Source organism: Hyla sarda, chromosome 9 (genome assembly GCF_029499605.1).
Source record: "Hyla sarda isolate aHylSar1 chromosome 9, aHylSar1.hap1, whole genome shotgun sequence".
NCBI lineage: Eukaryota > Metazoa > Chordata > Amphibia > Anura > Hylidae > Hyla > Hyla sarda.
The window spans coordinates 20,668,613-20,681,574 of NC_079197.1; the positions used below are offsets into that span (position 1 = coordinate 20,668,613).

The 12,962-nt window shown below is 42.7% G+C and overlaps 1 protein-coding gene and 1 long non-coding RNA gene across 5 annotated transcripts in view; one reads left to right on the forward strand and one right to left on the reverse strand.

Annotated features, from left to right (window-relative positions):
- Positions 1-12,962, forward strand: part of LOC130291252 (uncharacterized) — a 200,850-nt gene that overhangs the window by 91,741 nt on the left and 96,147 nt on the right. Inside the window, exon 11 of one of the 3 annotated variants that reach the window (XR_008847840.1) lies at positions 3,146-3,329. The exons of the other annotated variants lie outside the window; for them this stretch is intronic. This is a non-coding gene — a long non-coding RNA (uncharacterized LOC130291252). Of the gene's footprint in view, positions 1-3,145; positions 3,330-12,962 lie in introns of those variants that run through there. 3 annotated transcript variants of the gene reach the window in all.
- The window catches only part of WHRN (whirlin), a 134,809-nt gene that overhangs the window by 64,347 nt on the left and 57,500 nt on the right, over positions 1-12,962 (reverse strand). The window lies entirely within an intron of this gene.

Sequence of the window (12,962 nt, forward strand, 5' to 3'; positions counted from 1 at the left end):
CTGGAAAATGTGGCTCAAATGTCAATCACCCATCTCACATCATAGAGGCATAAAGCGGACATCTTACCCTAATGCAGAACGCCACCCGAACAACGTTGTTTCGCAACAAGCTTCCTCAGGGAATATCACTGAGGAAGCTTGTTGCGAAACGTTGTTGGGGTGGCGTTCTGCATTGTGCAATACAGGATTAACACCTATATATGTGTATATGTTTACATATGTTGGTATATATTTGCTAGTATGTTTTTTTACAGCCTATACTTTTTTTATGTGTGTATACACCAGGATGGGGGTTACCTTAGTATCTCCATTTTCTTATTAATGCATTGTGGCCCATTTTTGTTTCAGTCCCTCATCCAGACGCCTTAGTAGTCTGTCCGCTGTCGTTCCTTTTAAAATTCTGTTTTTAAATACAGTCACCAATAATAAAGATTATATATACTTTTTCACTATTTTATGTCACTGTGAAATTTTTTTGGGTTATTACAAATAAAACATAGAAAAATGCTTCACTTACACCTACAATGATGAATGCCCCTAATGTTCTTTTCTGGACCATCGTAACTTGAACTCAGACTCCCCATACAATGCTACGGACAGTCCAGATCTGTGAGACCTGTCAATGGCTGAAAGAACTGACCAATCAGAATTGAAATTTCACTGGCAAAACTCCTGTATTACTGAAGTGCATGCACTGACTGGTGTCTGGTAGTGCCCCCTACAGTACAGGGAGGTATTACATGTTCTGTACTACTCTTTACCTGTATTACTGAAGTGTATGCACTGACTGGTGTCTGGTAGCGCCCCCTACAGTACAGGGAGGTATTACATGTTCTGTACTACTCTTTACCTGTATTACTGAAGTGTATGCACTGAATGGTGTCTTGTAGTGCCCCCTACAGTACAGGGAGGAATTAAATGTTCTGTACTACTCTTTACCTGTATTTCTGAAGTGTATGCACTGCCTGGTGTCTGGTAGCGCCCCCTACAGTACAGGGAGGTATTACATGTTCTGAACTACTCTTTACCCATATTACTGAAGTGCATGCACTGACTGGTTTTTGGTAGCGCCCCCTACAGTACAGGGTGGTATTACATGTTCTGTACTCTTTACCTGTACCAGGGTTAGCTGCTCCTTTGGACACCAGGTGAGGGCGGCTCCATGTTACTTTTTTGGGACATTGTGTACTGTACAGGACCCTGAACAAGCTCCTGTCCTCTACATTTTACTATTTTTGAATGACATTTTGGGGCTTCAGAACCAATACTCAGGTTTACATAGTGTCATGGTTTTAACATACAATGGTCGTCCTGGAACCAATTCATATTGGAATTTGAGGGACCACTGTATTCCTTTTTTTCAGAACCATATGTGGACCTCTGTAGTTTGGCACCATAGCAGCTATTATGTCTGCTACCCAGGTAGTTATGCCTTTGGGCAACCAATACACAGGTTGTCCAATATATATATATATGTATATATGTATGTATATAATTTGTTGTAAATAACTCAATGTAGTACAGCTAAGATTCTTACCTATGGGGATAAGACCTGCACATAGTTACAGAGTCGACGTACTTTGCCCAAGAATAAAGATCATTCTTTTCTCCCAGACAACCTCAATAAGATGCTCCAGAATGCTCGGCTACAAATAATACTATCACACTGAGCCCACTCTGCTTATTTATAGAGCACTTTTCATTCTGACCCATACTCCAGAATGGACATGAATTCTTAGTACAGCCTGGTTCATTAACACATGAATAGCGCGGTATCCTGGTTATCATATGAAAAGCTAATACATGAATCCGCCATTCTTGTGCTAATAAGCTGCGTGTTAATGGATGGGGCTGCAGGCGGTACATGGGGTGCGTTCATACATGTAGGATTTGATGTCGTTTTCAAAATGGTTTTGACAATTTTTATGGAAAACAAACAAAAAAAGCACTGAAATTGTTTTTTCTGTTCTGTAAATAAAAAAGATACAGTGATCCCTCAACTTACAATGGCCTCAACATACAATAGTTTCAAGATACAATGGTCTTTTCTGGACCATCGTAAGTTAAAACCAGACTCACCATACAATGTACAGACAGTCCAGATCTGTGAAACGTGTCAATGGCCGGAAGATCCGACCAATCAGAATGGACATTTTACTGGTAAAACCCCTGTATTACTGAAGCGTATGCACTGACTGATGTCTGATAGTGCCCCCTATAGTATAGGGAGGTATTACATGTTCTGTACTACTCTTTACCTGTATTACTGAAGCGTATGCACTGACTGATGTCTGATAGCGCCCCCTACAGTACAGGGAGGTATTACATGTTCTGTACTACTCTTTACCTGTATTACTGAAGTGTATGCACTGACTGGTGTCTGGTAGCGCCCCCTACAGTACAGGGAGCTACTACATGTTCTGTACTACTCTTTACCGGTATTACTGAAGTACATGAACTGACTGGTGTCTGGTAGCGCCCCCTACAGTACAGGGAGGTATTACATGTTCTGTACTACTCTTTACCTGTATTACTGAAGTGTATGCACTGACTGGTGTCTGGTAGCGCCCCCCTACAGTACAGGGAGGTATTACATGTTTTGTACTCTTTACCTGTACCAGGATTAGCTGCTCCTTTGGACACCAGGTGAGGGCGGCTCCATGTTACTTTTTGAGGACACTGTGTACTGTACAGGACCCTGAAGAAGCTCCAGCGTTTCCCAAGCAGGGTGCCCCCAGCTGTTGCAGAACTACAACTCCCAGCATGCCCGGACAGCCTTTGGCTGTCCGGGCATGCTGGGAGTTGAGGTTTTGCAACAGCTGGAGGCTCCCTGCTTGGGAAACACTGACATAGACAGTGATTACAGCTCCCAGCAGATCTTTATTACTTTTATATATAAGGATTTGCTTTATCTCTATTAGTTATCTACTTATTTTTCTTTAATCCTCACTTTTTCCTATTTTTGGATGACATTTTGTTGGCTTCAGAACCAATTGCCAGGTTTCCATAGGGTTCTGGTCTCAACATACAATGGTTTCAACATACAATGGTTGTCCTGGAACCAATTAATATTGTAACTTGAGGGACCTCTGTAATAATAAAATACGTTGTGTTGCATTTTCTGTGATTTCCGTATCTCTTATAGGAGTGAATGGAGAGAGATGCGCACATGCACTGACATTCGTGCCGCACCTGGATGCAGTTCCCAGCGGTCGGCTCACCTATTGAATTGGGGAATGTTGGACCTTCTGTTCTCCAAGTGCCTACGGGTCCCAGAGGTAAAACCCACATAAGTATTGTGCACGTCAACATTTCTCATTAAATATATTTCCAAAGGTGCTATTGACATGAAATATTCACCAGATGAATAACCAAAACAAATACGCTCAGAAATTAAAGGGATATTCCGAGCAAAAACATCTTATCCCCTATCCAAAGGCCTCCATACATGATGAGGTATTGCAAAATGAATTAAAGGGGTACTCCGGTGTAAAACTTTTTTTTCTTTAAATCAACTGGTGCCAGAAAGTTAAACAGATTTGTAAATTACTTCTATTAAAAAAAAAAAATCTTAATCCTTCCAGTACTTATCAGCTGCTGAATACTACAGAGGAAATTATTTTCTTTTTGGAACACAGTGCTCTCTGCTGACATCACGAGCACAGTGCTCTCTGCTGACATCTCTGTCCATTTTAAGAACTGTCCAGAGTAGGAGAAAATCCCCATAGCAAACATATGCTGCTCTGGACAGTTCCTAAAATGGACAGAGATGTCAGCGGAGAGCACTGTGGTCGTGATGTCAGCAGAGAGCTCTGTGTTCCAAAAAGAAAATAATTTCCTCTGTAGTATTCAGCAGCTGATAAGTACTGGAAGGATTAAGATTTTTTAATAGAAGTCATTTACAAATCTGTTTAACTTTCTGGCACCAGTTGGTTAAAAAAAAAAAAAAAAAAAAAAGTTTTCCATCGGAGTACCCCTTAAAGGGGTCATCCAGGAAAAAAACTTTTTTTTATATATCAACTGACTCCAGAAAGTTAAACAGATTTGTAAATTACTTCTATTAAAAAATCTTAATCCTTTCAGTACTTATGAGCTTCTGAAGTTAAGGTTGTTCTTTTCTGTCTATGTGCTCTCTGATGACACGTGTCTCGGGAACCGCCCAGTTTAGAAGCAAATCCCCATAGCAAACCTCTTCTAAACTGGGCGGTTCCCGAGACACGTGTCATCAGAGAGCACTTAGACAGAAAAGAACAACCTTAAATTCAGAAGCTCATAAGTACTGAAAGGATTAAGATTTTTTAATAGAAGTAATTTACAAATCTGTTTAACTTTCTGGAGCCAGTTGATATATATATATATATATATATATATAAAGTTTTTTCCTGGATAACCCCTTTAAGTATGGAAATAAGTCTATGATAGAGAGTGGGGAACCTCTGAAGTAGTGTGTGCGAGAAGAAGGGCACGGGGAAAACTCCATGTGATATAGGGACCATGGGAACAATGTGGGGGAGTTAGGGGGACAAGGGTTACATGGGGGAGCAGTGTGTAATTAGATAGAAGGTATGGGGACCATCCTGTGTGAAATAAGGAGTTTTCTGGTCTGATCCGGGGTCTTTATTTATTTAGACGTCTCATCTGGGGACTTAATTTATTTATGGAGTCCAGTCTGAGATCTGAATAAATTTTTGTACAAAAATTATGGCCGCTGCTACTTGTATAATTGACAAAGAGGAGATGTACTGGCAGAACACTTCTCACTACAGGGGGGACAGCAAAATCAAGTTAATCTTTAAAACCTCTACAGAGCCCTCCTGCTACGTTTGGCTGGAGCACTAGTGTCTCCATGGGTATTGGCCCAGCCATCGAAGTGCCGCAGCTTCACAAGCCTCATCGCGCTCCCCAATGTTTCCACTTCGCTGGCAGTTTGGTCTTAGACTCTTGGTGGCAATGTTTCCTAACCAGGGTGCCTCCAGCTGTTGCAAAACGACAACTCCCAGCATGCCCGGACAGCCAACGGCTGTCCGGGCATGCTGGGAGTTGTAGTTTTGCAACAGCTGGAGGCATACTAATTGGGAGAGACTGCATTAAAGAAATAATCTCCAACCTTTGGCTGTCCTGGCATGCTGGGAGTTGTCGTTTTGCAACAGCTGGAGGCACACTGATTGGGAGAGACTGCATTAAAGCAATAATCTCCAACCTCTGGCTGTCCGGACATGCTGGGAGTTGTAGTTTTGGAACAGCTGGAGGCATACTAATTGGGAGAGACTGCATTAGAGCAATAATCCCCAACCTTTGGCTGTCCGGGCATGCTGGGAGTTGTCGTTTTGCAACAGCTGGAGGCACACTGATTGGGAGAGACTGCATTAGAGCAATAATCCCCAACCTTTGCCTGTCCTGGCATGCTGGGAGTTGTTGTTTTGCAACAGCTGGAGGCACACTGATTGGGAGAGACTGCATTAAAACAATACTCCCCAACCTTTGGCTTTACGGACATGCTGGGAGTTGTAGTTTTACAACAGCTGGAGGCACACTGATTGGGAGAGACTGCATTAAAACAATACTCCCCAACCTTTGGCTCTGTGGGCATGCTGGGAGTTGTAGTTTTGCAACAGCTGGAGGCACCCTGGTTGGGAAACACTGGCTTATGGAGTGGTATTTTGAAGATTAGCTCGGCACTTTACCAGTTGAGGGCCCTGAGTAAAATTTGCCTAGGAAAACCATCATTGGTATTTTTACTCATGATTTCCCAGCAGCCATCCAGCCCTGGTTGTGTTTCTATATAGACTGTTGACAGGCTCCCATTAAAACAACATATGGTGATCCCTTCAGTTACAACGGCCTCAGGTTGCAATCTTTTGGTCTTTTCTGGACCATTGTAACTTGAAACCAGACTCACCATACAATGTACAGACAGTCCAGATCGGTGATACCTGTCAATGGCCGGAAGATCTGACCAATCAGAATGGGCATTTTATTGCTAAAACCCCTGTACAGTGTTTGATCCCCCGACCTATGATGGCCCCGACATATGATAATTTCAACATACGATACTTTTTTATGTCGGGGCCATCGCATAAACGGTTATCCGTTTAAGGTGCCCTGTGTGCTCCGGTGAGTGTCACTCACCTGTCCCCGACGTTCCGGACCGTCCTCTTCATGCTCTGCTGCATGGCCGTCGCTCTCCTTTGTCGTCATCATGTCGCCGCGCACGCCGTCCCGTCATCCAATAGGAGCGGCGTGCGCAGCGACGTGATGGCGATGATGGAGAGCGACGATCCTGGCCAGTGGTGACAATCCGCAGCAGTGAGGACACCCCGGGGACGTGATGACAGCAACAATCCAGGCCAGCAGCGGGGACACGTGAGTATAACTTTCTATACTGTACTGTATTACATTGCACGGATCCCTCAACATACGATGGATTCAAGTAACGATGGTTCATTTGGAACGGATTACCATGGTATGTGGGGGACCACTGTACTATGAAAGTGCATGTTCTGACTGGTGCAGGGATGTGCGCAGGTTGACTAGAAAGGGGGCTTGAGCCACTGTCTTTTTGAGGTTACTCCTAAAAGTGCCCTGGGCAGTGCTGGGATGTCTGGCATCATTATGTTGACAAATCAGATAGAAGGTAGTGCGGCACTGCGTGAGTGTACTGGATGCGGGATGGCAGGTAGGAGTCGGTGTAGCTGTAATGCCTCAGGTGGTGCTCAGATTATACAAGCAAAGTTCATAGTGTCCGTGAAGAAAAATGAAAAATCGGCACTCACCGGTGTGGCTGCAGGGTCTTCTTTATTGAGACATACTCACATCAGGGGTACAGAAGAGAGGGGTGGTGGGGGGACGAGTAGTGGCGACCGAGCTCTAGTTTCGCACACTTGGTGTGCTTCATCCGGCCAACGAAGCACACCAAGTGTGCGAAACTAGAGCTGGTCGCCACCACCCCTCTCTTCTGTACCCCGCATGTGGGTATGTATCAATAAAGAAGACCCTGCAGCCACACCGGTGAGTGCCCATTTTTCTTCACGGACACTGTCATTATGTTGACATTTATATAAATAATGATGGGATGTGCCCTTTTTTTCAGCTCAGCCCCACAAAATGTCTGTGCACATCCCTGGACTGGTGTCTACTAGCGCCTCCCTATAGTATAGTGCAGTATTGTGTACTGCTGTTATCTGTGCCAGGACAAGCTGCTCTTTTGGACACCATCTTCGATATATTGGCCCTTATTTACTAAGAGTGTTGTGTAGTTTTCTTTGTGGGTTTTAATTCCCTACAAGTATTAGTAAATATGTTGGGATTTTCTGAAAATGTCCTCTACGAAAATGTCCTCCGTTTTTGGCGGCCGTTCTCCCTTTCTCCCATGATCAAGCCGCTTTTTCGGGTTTTCGGAGTAAAATGTAGAGTTGGTGGGGTTTTTTGAAATATTGGCGCAAATTTTGTCAAGGACACAATTTGTGGCAAAATATGCGAAATTCTGGCACACAACAGGTGGGATTTACAATAGGCCACTGTGCGAAGAGGCGCCTGCCCTCTGTATAATGTTATAGCTTCTAGCAGCTACGGTATTTCTGACTTTTATATGTAAGGCCTTGCTTTATATGTATTAGTCATTTTTCTTTAATCTTATTTTTTTCTTAGTTTGTGTTGACATTTTGGTGACTTTGGAACCAATTACTAGTTATGTTTTCAGCATACAATGGTCTTCCTGGAACCAATGAGTATTATACCTTAAAGGGGTACTCCACTGGAAAACATTTTTTTTTATATATTTTTTTTAATCAACTGGCTCCAGAAAGTTAAACAGATTTGTAAATTACTTCTATAAAAAAAAATCTTAATCCTTTCAGTACTTATGAGCTGCTGAAATTGAGTTGTTCTTTTCTGTCTAGGTGCTCTCTGATGACACGTGTCTCAGGAACTGTCCAGAGTAGAAGCGAATCCCCATAGCAAACCTCTTCTACTCTGTGCAGTTCCCGAGACAAGCAGAGATGTCAGCAGAGAGCACTGTCATCAGAAAGAAAAGAACAACACAACTTCAGCAGCTGATAATTATTAGAAGGATTAAGATTTTTTAATTGAAGTAATTTACAAATCTGTTTAAATTTCTGGAGCCAGTTGATATATAAAATTTTTTTTTTTTCCTGGAATACCCCTTTAAAGAGATTTGTAAATTACTTCTATGTAAAAACCCTTAACCCTTCCAGTACTTATCAGCTGCTGTATGTTCCAGAGGAAGTTCTTTTCTTTTTGAATTTCCTTTCTGTCTGACCACAGTGCTCTCTACTGACACCTCTGTCCATTTTAAGAACTGTCCAGAGTAGGAGCCAATCCCCATAGCAAACCTATCCTGCTCCGGACAGTTCCTAAAATGGACAGAGGTGTCAGCAGAGAGCACTGTGGTCAGACAGAAAGGAAATTTAAAAAGAAAAGAACTTACTGTGGAACAAACAGAAGCTTAGAAGTACTGGAAGTAATTTACAAATCTGTTTAACTTTCTGGCACCAGTTGATTACATTTTTTTTTTTTACAGTGGAGTACCCCTTTAAGGGACCACTGTACTGTATTATATTATTGATTTCATGTTTCTGAGAAGTGTAATAAATCTATTGATAGTTTTCAGACCCCTTATGTCAGTTCTGTACGGGACACATACAGAACGTATTGAGGTGGCAGCTAATCACGGATGGTTGACCTTCACGAGGCAGATCTCGATGGGCTCAACGCGCCTGGTATTGAACATTAAGCAGCCGATACAGCATTCAGATCACATAGGAGCAGGAGTGCTTAGATCAACATTTACTGAGCCGTGACCTGACCGCTGCCAATAATCAAGATATCTATTGTTTAACCCTCAGAGTATTTACATGGGACTTGACTGTATTAAAGGGGTACTCCGGTGAAAAACTTTTATTTTATTTTTTTTATCAACTGGTGCCAGAAAGTTAAACAGATTTGTAAATTTCTTCTATTAAAAAAAATCTTAATCCTTCCTGTACTTATTAGCTGCTGAATACTACAAAGGAAACTCTTTTCCGTTTGAAACACAGAGCTCTCTGCTGACATCATGAGCACAGTGCTCTCTGCTGACATCTCTGTTCATTTTAGGAACTGTCCAGAGTAAAAGGAAATCCCCATAGCAAACATATGCTGTTCTGGACGGTTCCTAAAATGGACAGAGGTGTCAGCAGAGAGCACTGTGCTTGTGATGTCAGCAGAGAGCTCTGTGTTCCTAAAAGAAAATTCAGTATTCTGTACTGAAGTACAAGAAGGATTAAGATTTTTTTAATAGAAGTAATTTACAAATCTGTTTAACTTTCTGGCACCAGTTGATTTAAAAAATAAAAATAAAATAAAAACGTTTTTCACCGGAGTATCCCTTTAAAGGGATATTAAACTGATAGAATGCTTGATAACTGTAGTAAGTGATCTTACATTTAAAAAAAACTGAAAACTGGAATGTCTGCACTGCAGCAAATGCCGCGCTCCCTCCTCCAGACTCAACTGCACTTGTTCTTTTCCGTCCAAATTAAACTACTTTGTAACCGTATCCCAAATAGCAAGAGACAGAACATTCTTCACACGGAGCCTCCCCGGGTAATTAATAGAGACGGAGCACAGAAGAAACAAACAATGTCAGCTGGATTTTCTCTTGGAACAAACAGAATTCGGGTCATATTGATGTTCCCCTTCATCCAGAACCTGCCACTGCTTTTCCCACTAGGCCAGTGGTCTTCAACCTGCGGATCTCCAGATGTTGCAAAACTACAACTCCCAGCATGCCCGGACAGCCTGGAACTGTCCAGAGCTGAAGAAAATCCCCATAGCAAATATATGCTGCTCTGGACAGTTCCTAAAATAAATGGACAGCAGAGGTCAGCAGAGAGCACTGTGGTCATGACATCAGAGGAAATGCATTTCTTTTTTTGGATTTCTCTTTAGTATACAGCCCCTAAAAAGTACTGGAAGGATTAAGATTTTTTAATAGAAGTGATTTACAAATCTGTTTAACTTTCTAGCACCAGTTGATTTAAAAAAAAAAAAGTTTTCCACGGGAGTACCCCTTTAAGAGGCATTAGTGAAGCCAAAATATGAAACTCAGAAGGAGCCCCCTGCCATGTTTGAAACATAATGAACCCAGTTAAGCTGAGGAAACAACTGCTTCCCCCCATCAGTTCCAACACTACAGGCTACAATCGATTCCGTATATTGTATTAGTTATTACACATGAATAATTCAGCTGCACATGTACAGTATTGAAATATTTTACACAAAAAAAAAAAACTCCAGGAGCTTATATTTCTCACTGTTACGTTAATGCAGTTGCCATACTTAAAGGGGCACTCCAGTGGAAAACATTTTTTTTTATAAATCAACTGGTGCCAGAAAGTTAAACAGATTTGTAAATGACTTCTATTAAAAAATCTTTACCTTTTGAGTACTTATTAGCAGCTGTATGCTACAGAGGAAATTCTGTTCTTGTTGAACTTCTTTTTTTGTCTTGTCCACAGTGCTCTCTACTGACACCTGATGCCCGTATCAGGAACTGTCCAGAGAAGGAGAAAATCCCCATAGCAAACCTATGCTGCTCTGGACAGTTGCTGACACGGACAGAGGTGTAAGCAGAGAGCACTGTGGACAAGACAAAAAATAAATTCAGAAAGAAAAGAATTTCCTCTGTAGCATACAGCTGCTAATAAGTACTGAAAGGATTGATATTTCTAAATAGAAGTAATTTACAAATCTGTTTAACTTTCTGGCACCAGTTGATTTAAAAAAAATTGTTTACCACCGGAGTACCTCTTCAAGGATGATCTCACTGAGGGATCAGATAACATGTTGCCCATAAAAGTTTTCCACCGGAGTACCCCTTTAAAACTGCTTCAAGGTTTATGGGGTGTTTTGCATGCACAGTACATACAACCCAGTGTGCATGCATTACTTGTCACATAGCCGCACAGCATGGCAATCGCTCGAGTAATTATAAGTAGTCATCGCGGGTAAAGACGAGGTCTAATAAGCTGCAATCACTTCCATTACCCAAATTATCAGCTTAAAAACAAGTCACAAGATGAGATTCCTCAAACCTGACGGAGCGGGGTTTAATGGAGCCAAATGTATAGTGAATAATCGAAACGCGTGTTCCAATGATTATGGTCCCCCAGCGCAACAGTCGGTGGTGTAGCAGTAATGGTGTGAAACTCGCCAGATATTTTATATTTTTTTTTATATGCCTATTTCCAAATAAAGTAAGAACTGATTCCCACACTTTGGATGCCTGGCAAATCTTCCTTGGTCCTGAACATAAGTCACAACCCATTTCTAATACTGCCTCCCCCTGGTGTCCTGATTATGGCCTCCATTATGCTAATAAGGGCCTAGACCAGTGTTTCCAAACCAGGGTGCCTCCAGCTGTTGCAAAACTACAACTCCCAGCATGCCCGGACAGCCTTTGGCTGTCCGGGCATGCTGGGAGTTGTAGTTTTGCAACAGCTGGAGGCACCCTGATTGGGAAAGACTGGCCTAGACTGTCAACTCGGTGATCACCACTTAGGAAAAGCCCCGTTAACAGCCTATCCGATTCCCCCTTAAAGGGGTACTCCGCCCCTGGCATCTTATCCCCTATCCAAAGGATAGGGGATAAGATGTTAGATTGCCGCGGTCCCGCTGCTGGGGACCCCGGGGATCGCCGCTGCAGCACCCCGCCATCATTACTGCACAGGGCGAGTTCGCTCTGTGCGTAATGACGGGCGATACAGGCGCCGTCGCAGCGTGACGTCATGGCTCCACCCCTCATGACATCACGGCCCATCCCCTTAATGCAAGTTTATGGCAGGGGGCGTGACGACCGCCACGCCCCCTCCCATAGACTTGTATTGACGGGGGCGGGCCTTGACGTCACGAGGGGCGGAGCTGTGACGTAACGATGCTCCGGCCCCTGTATTGCCCGTCATTACGTGCAGAGCGAACTCGCTCTGCGCAGTAATGATAGCGGGGTGCTGCAGCAGCGATCCCCGGGGTCCCCAGCAGCGAGACCGCGGCGATCTGACATCTTATCCCCTATCCCTTGGATAGGGGATAAGATGTCTAGGGGCGGAGTACCCCTTTAAAGGGGTACTCCGGTGGAAAATATATTTTTTAAATCAACTGGTGCCAGAAAGTTAAACAGATTTGTAAATTATTTCTATTAAAAAAATCTTTATCCTTCCAGTACTTATTAGCAGCTGTATGCTACAGAGGAAATTCTTTGCTTTTTGAATTTCTTTTTTTTGTCTTGTCCACAGTGCTCTCTGCTGACACCTGATGCCCGTATCAGGAACTGTCCAGAACAGGAAAAAATCCTCATAGCAAACCTATGCTACTCTGGACAGTTCCAGACACGGACAGAGGTGTCAGCAGAGAGCACTGTGGACAAGACAAAAAAGAAATTGAAAAATCAAAAGAATTTCCTCTGTAGCATTCAGCTGCTAATAAGTACTGGAAGGAATAAGATTTTTTTAATAGAAGTCATTTACAAATCTGTTTAACTTTCTGGCACCAGTTCATTTTAACAAAAAAAGTTTTCCACCGGAGTACCCCTTTAAAGGTCTATGCCAGTGTTTCCTAATCAAGGTGCCTTCAGCTGTTGCAAAACTACAGCTTTTAGTTTTGCAACAGCTGGAGGCACACTGTTTGGAAAAAACTCATCTAGGCAATAGCAGAGAACATGATAAGGGTCTATAAGAGCGTGAAACATGTCTGTCTTTTCATGTGTATACTCCTTTTTTATTCCCTATTTTCACCAATAAAAGCATACAGACTTTATCAAAGTGGTTTGTGCAGACCAGCAACCCCTCCATAAAAACTTCTTTTCTTCAGTTGTCCAAAAGCATCCAGCTTGCCAAGGCTTCTGACTTACATTTGTGACTGCAGCATGGATCTGGAGGGTCAGCGGAAGCAGGAGTAATGTGACTAAT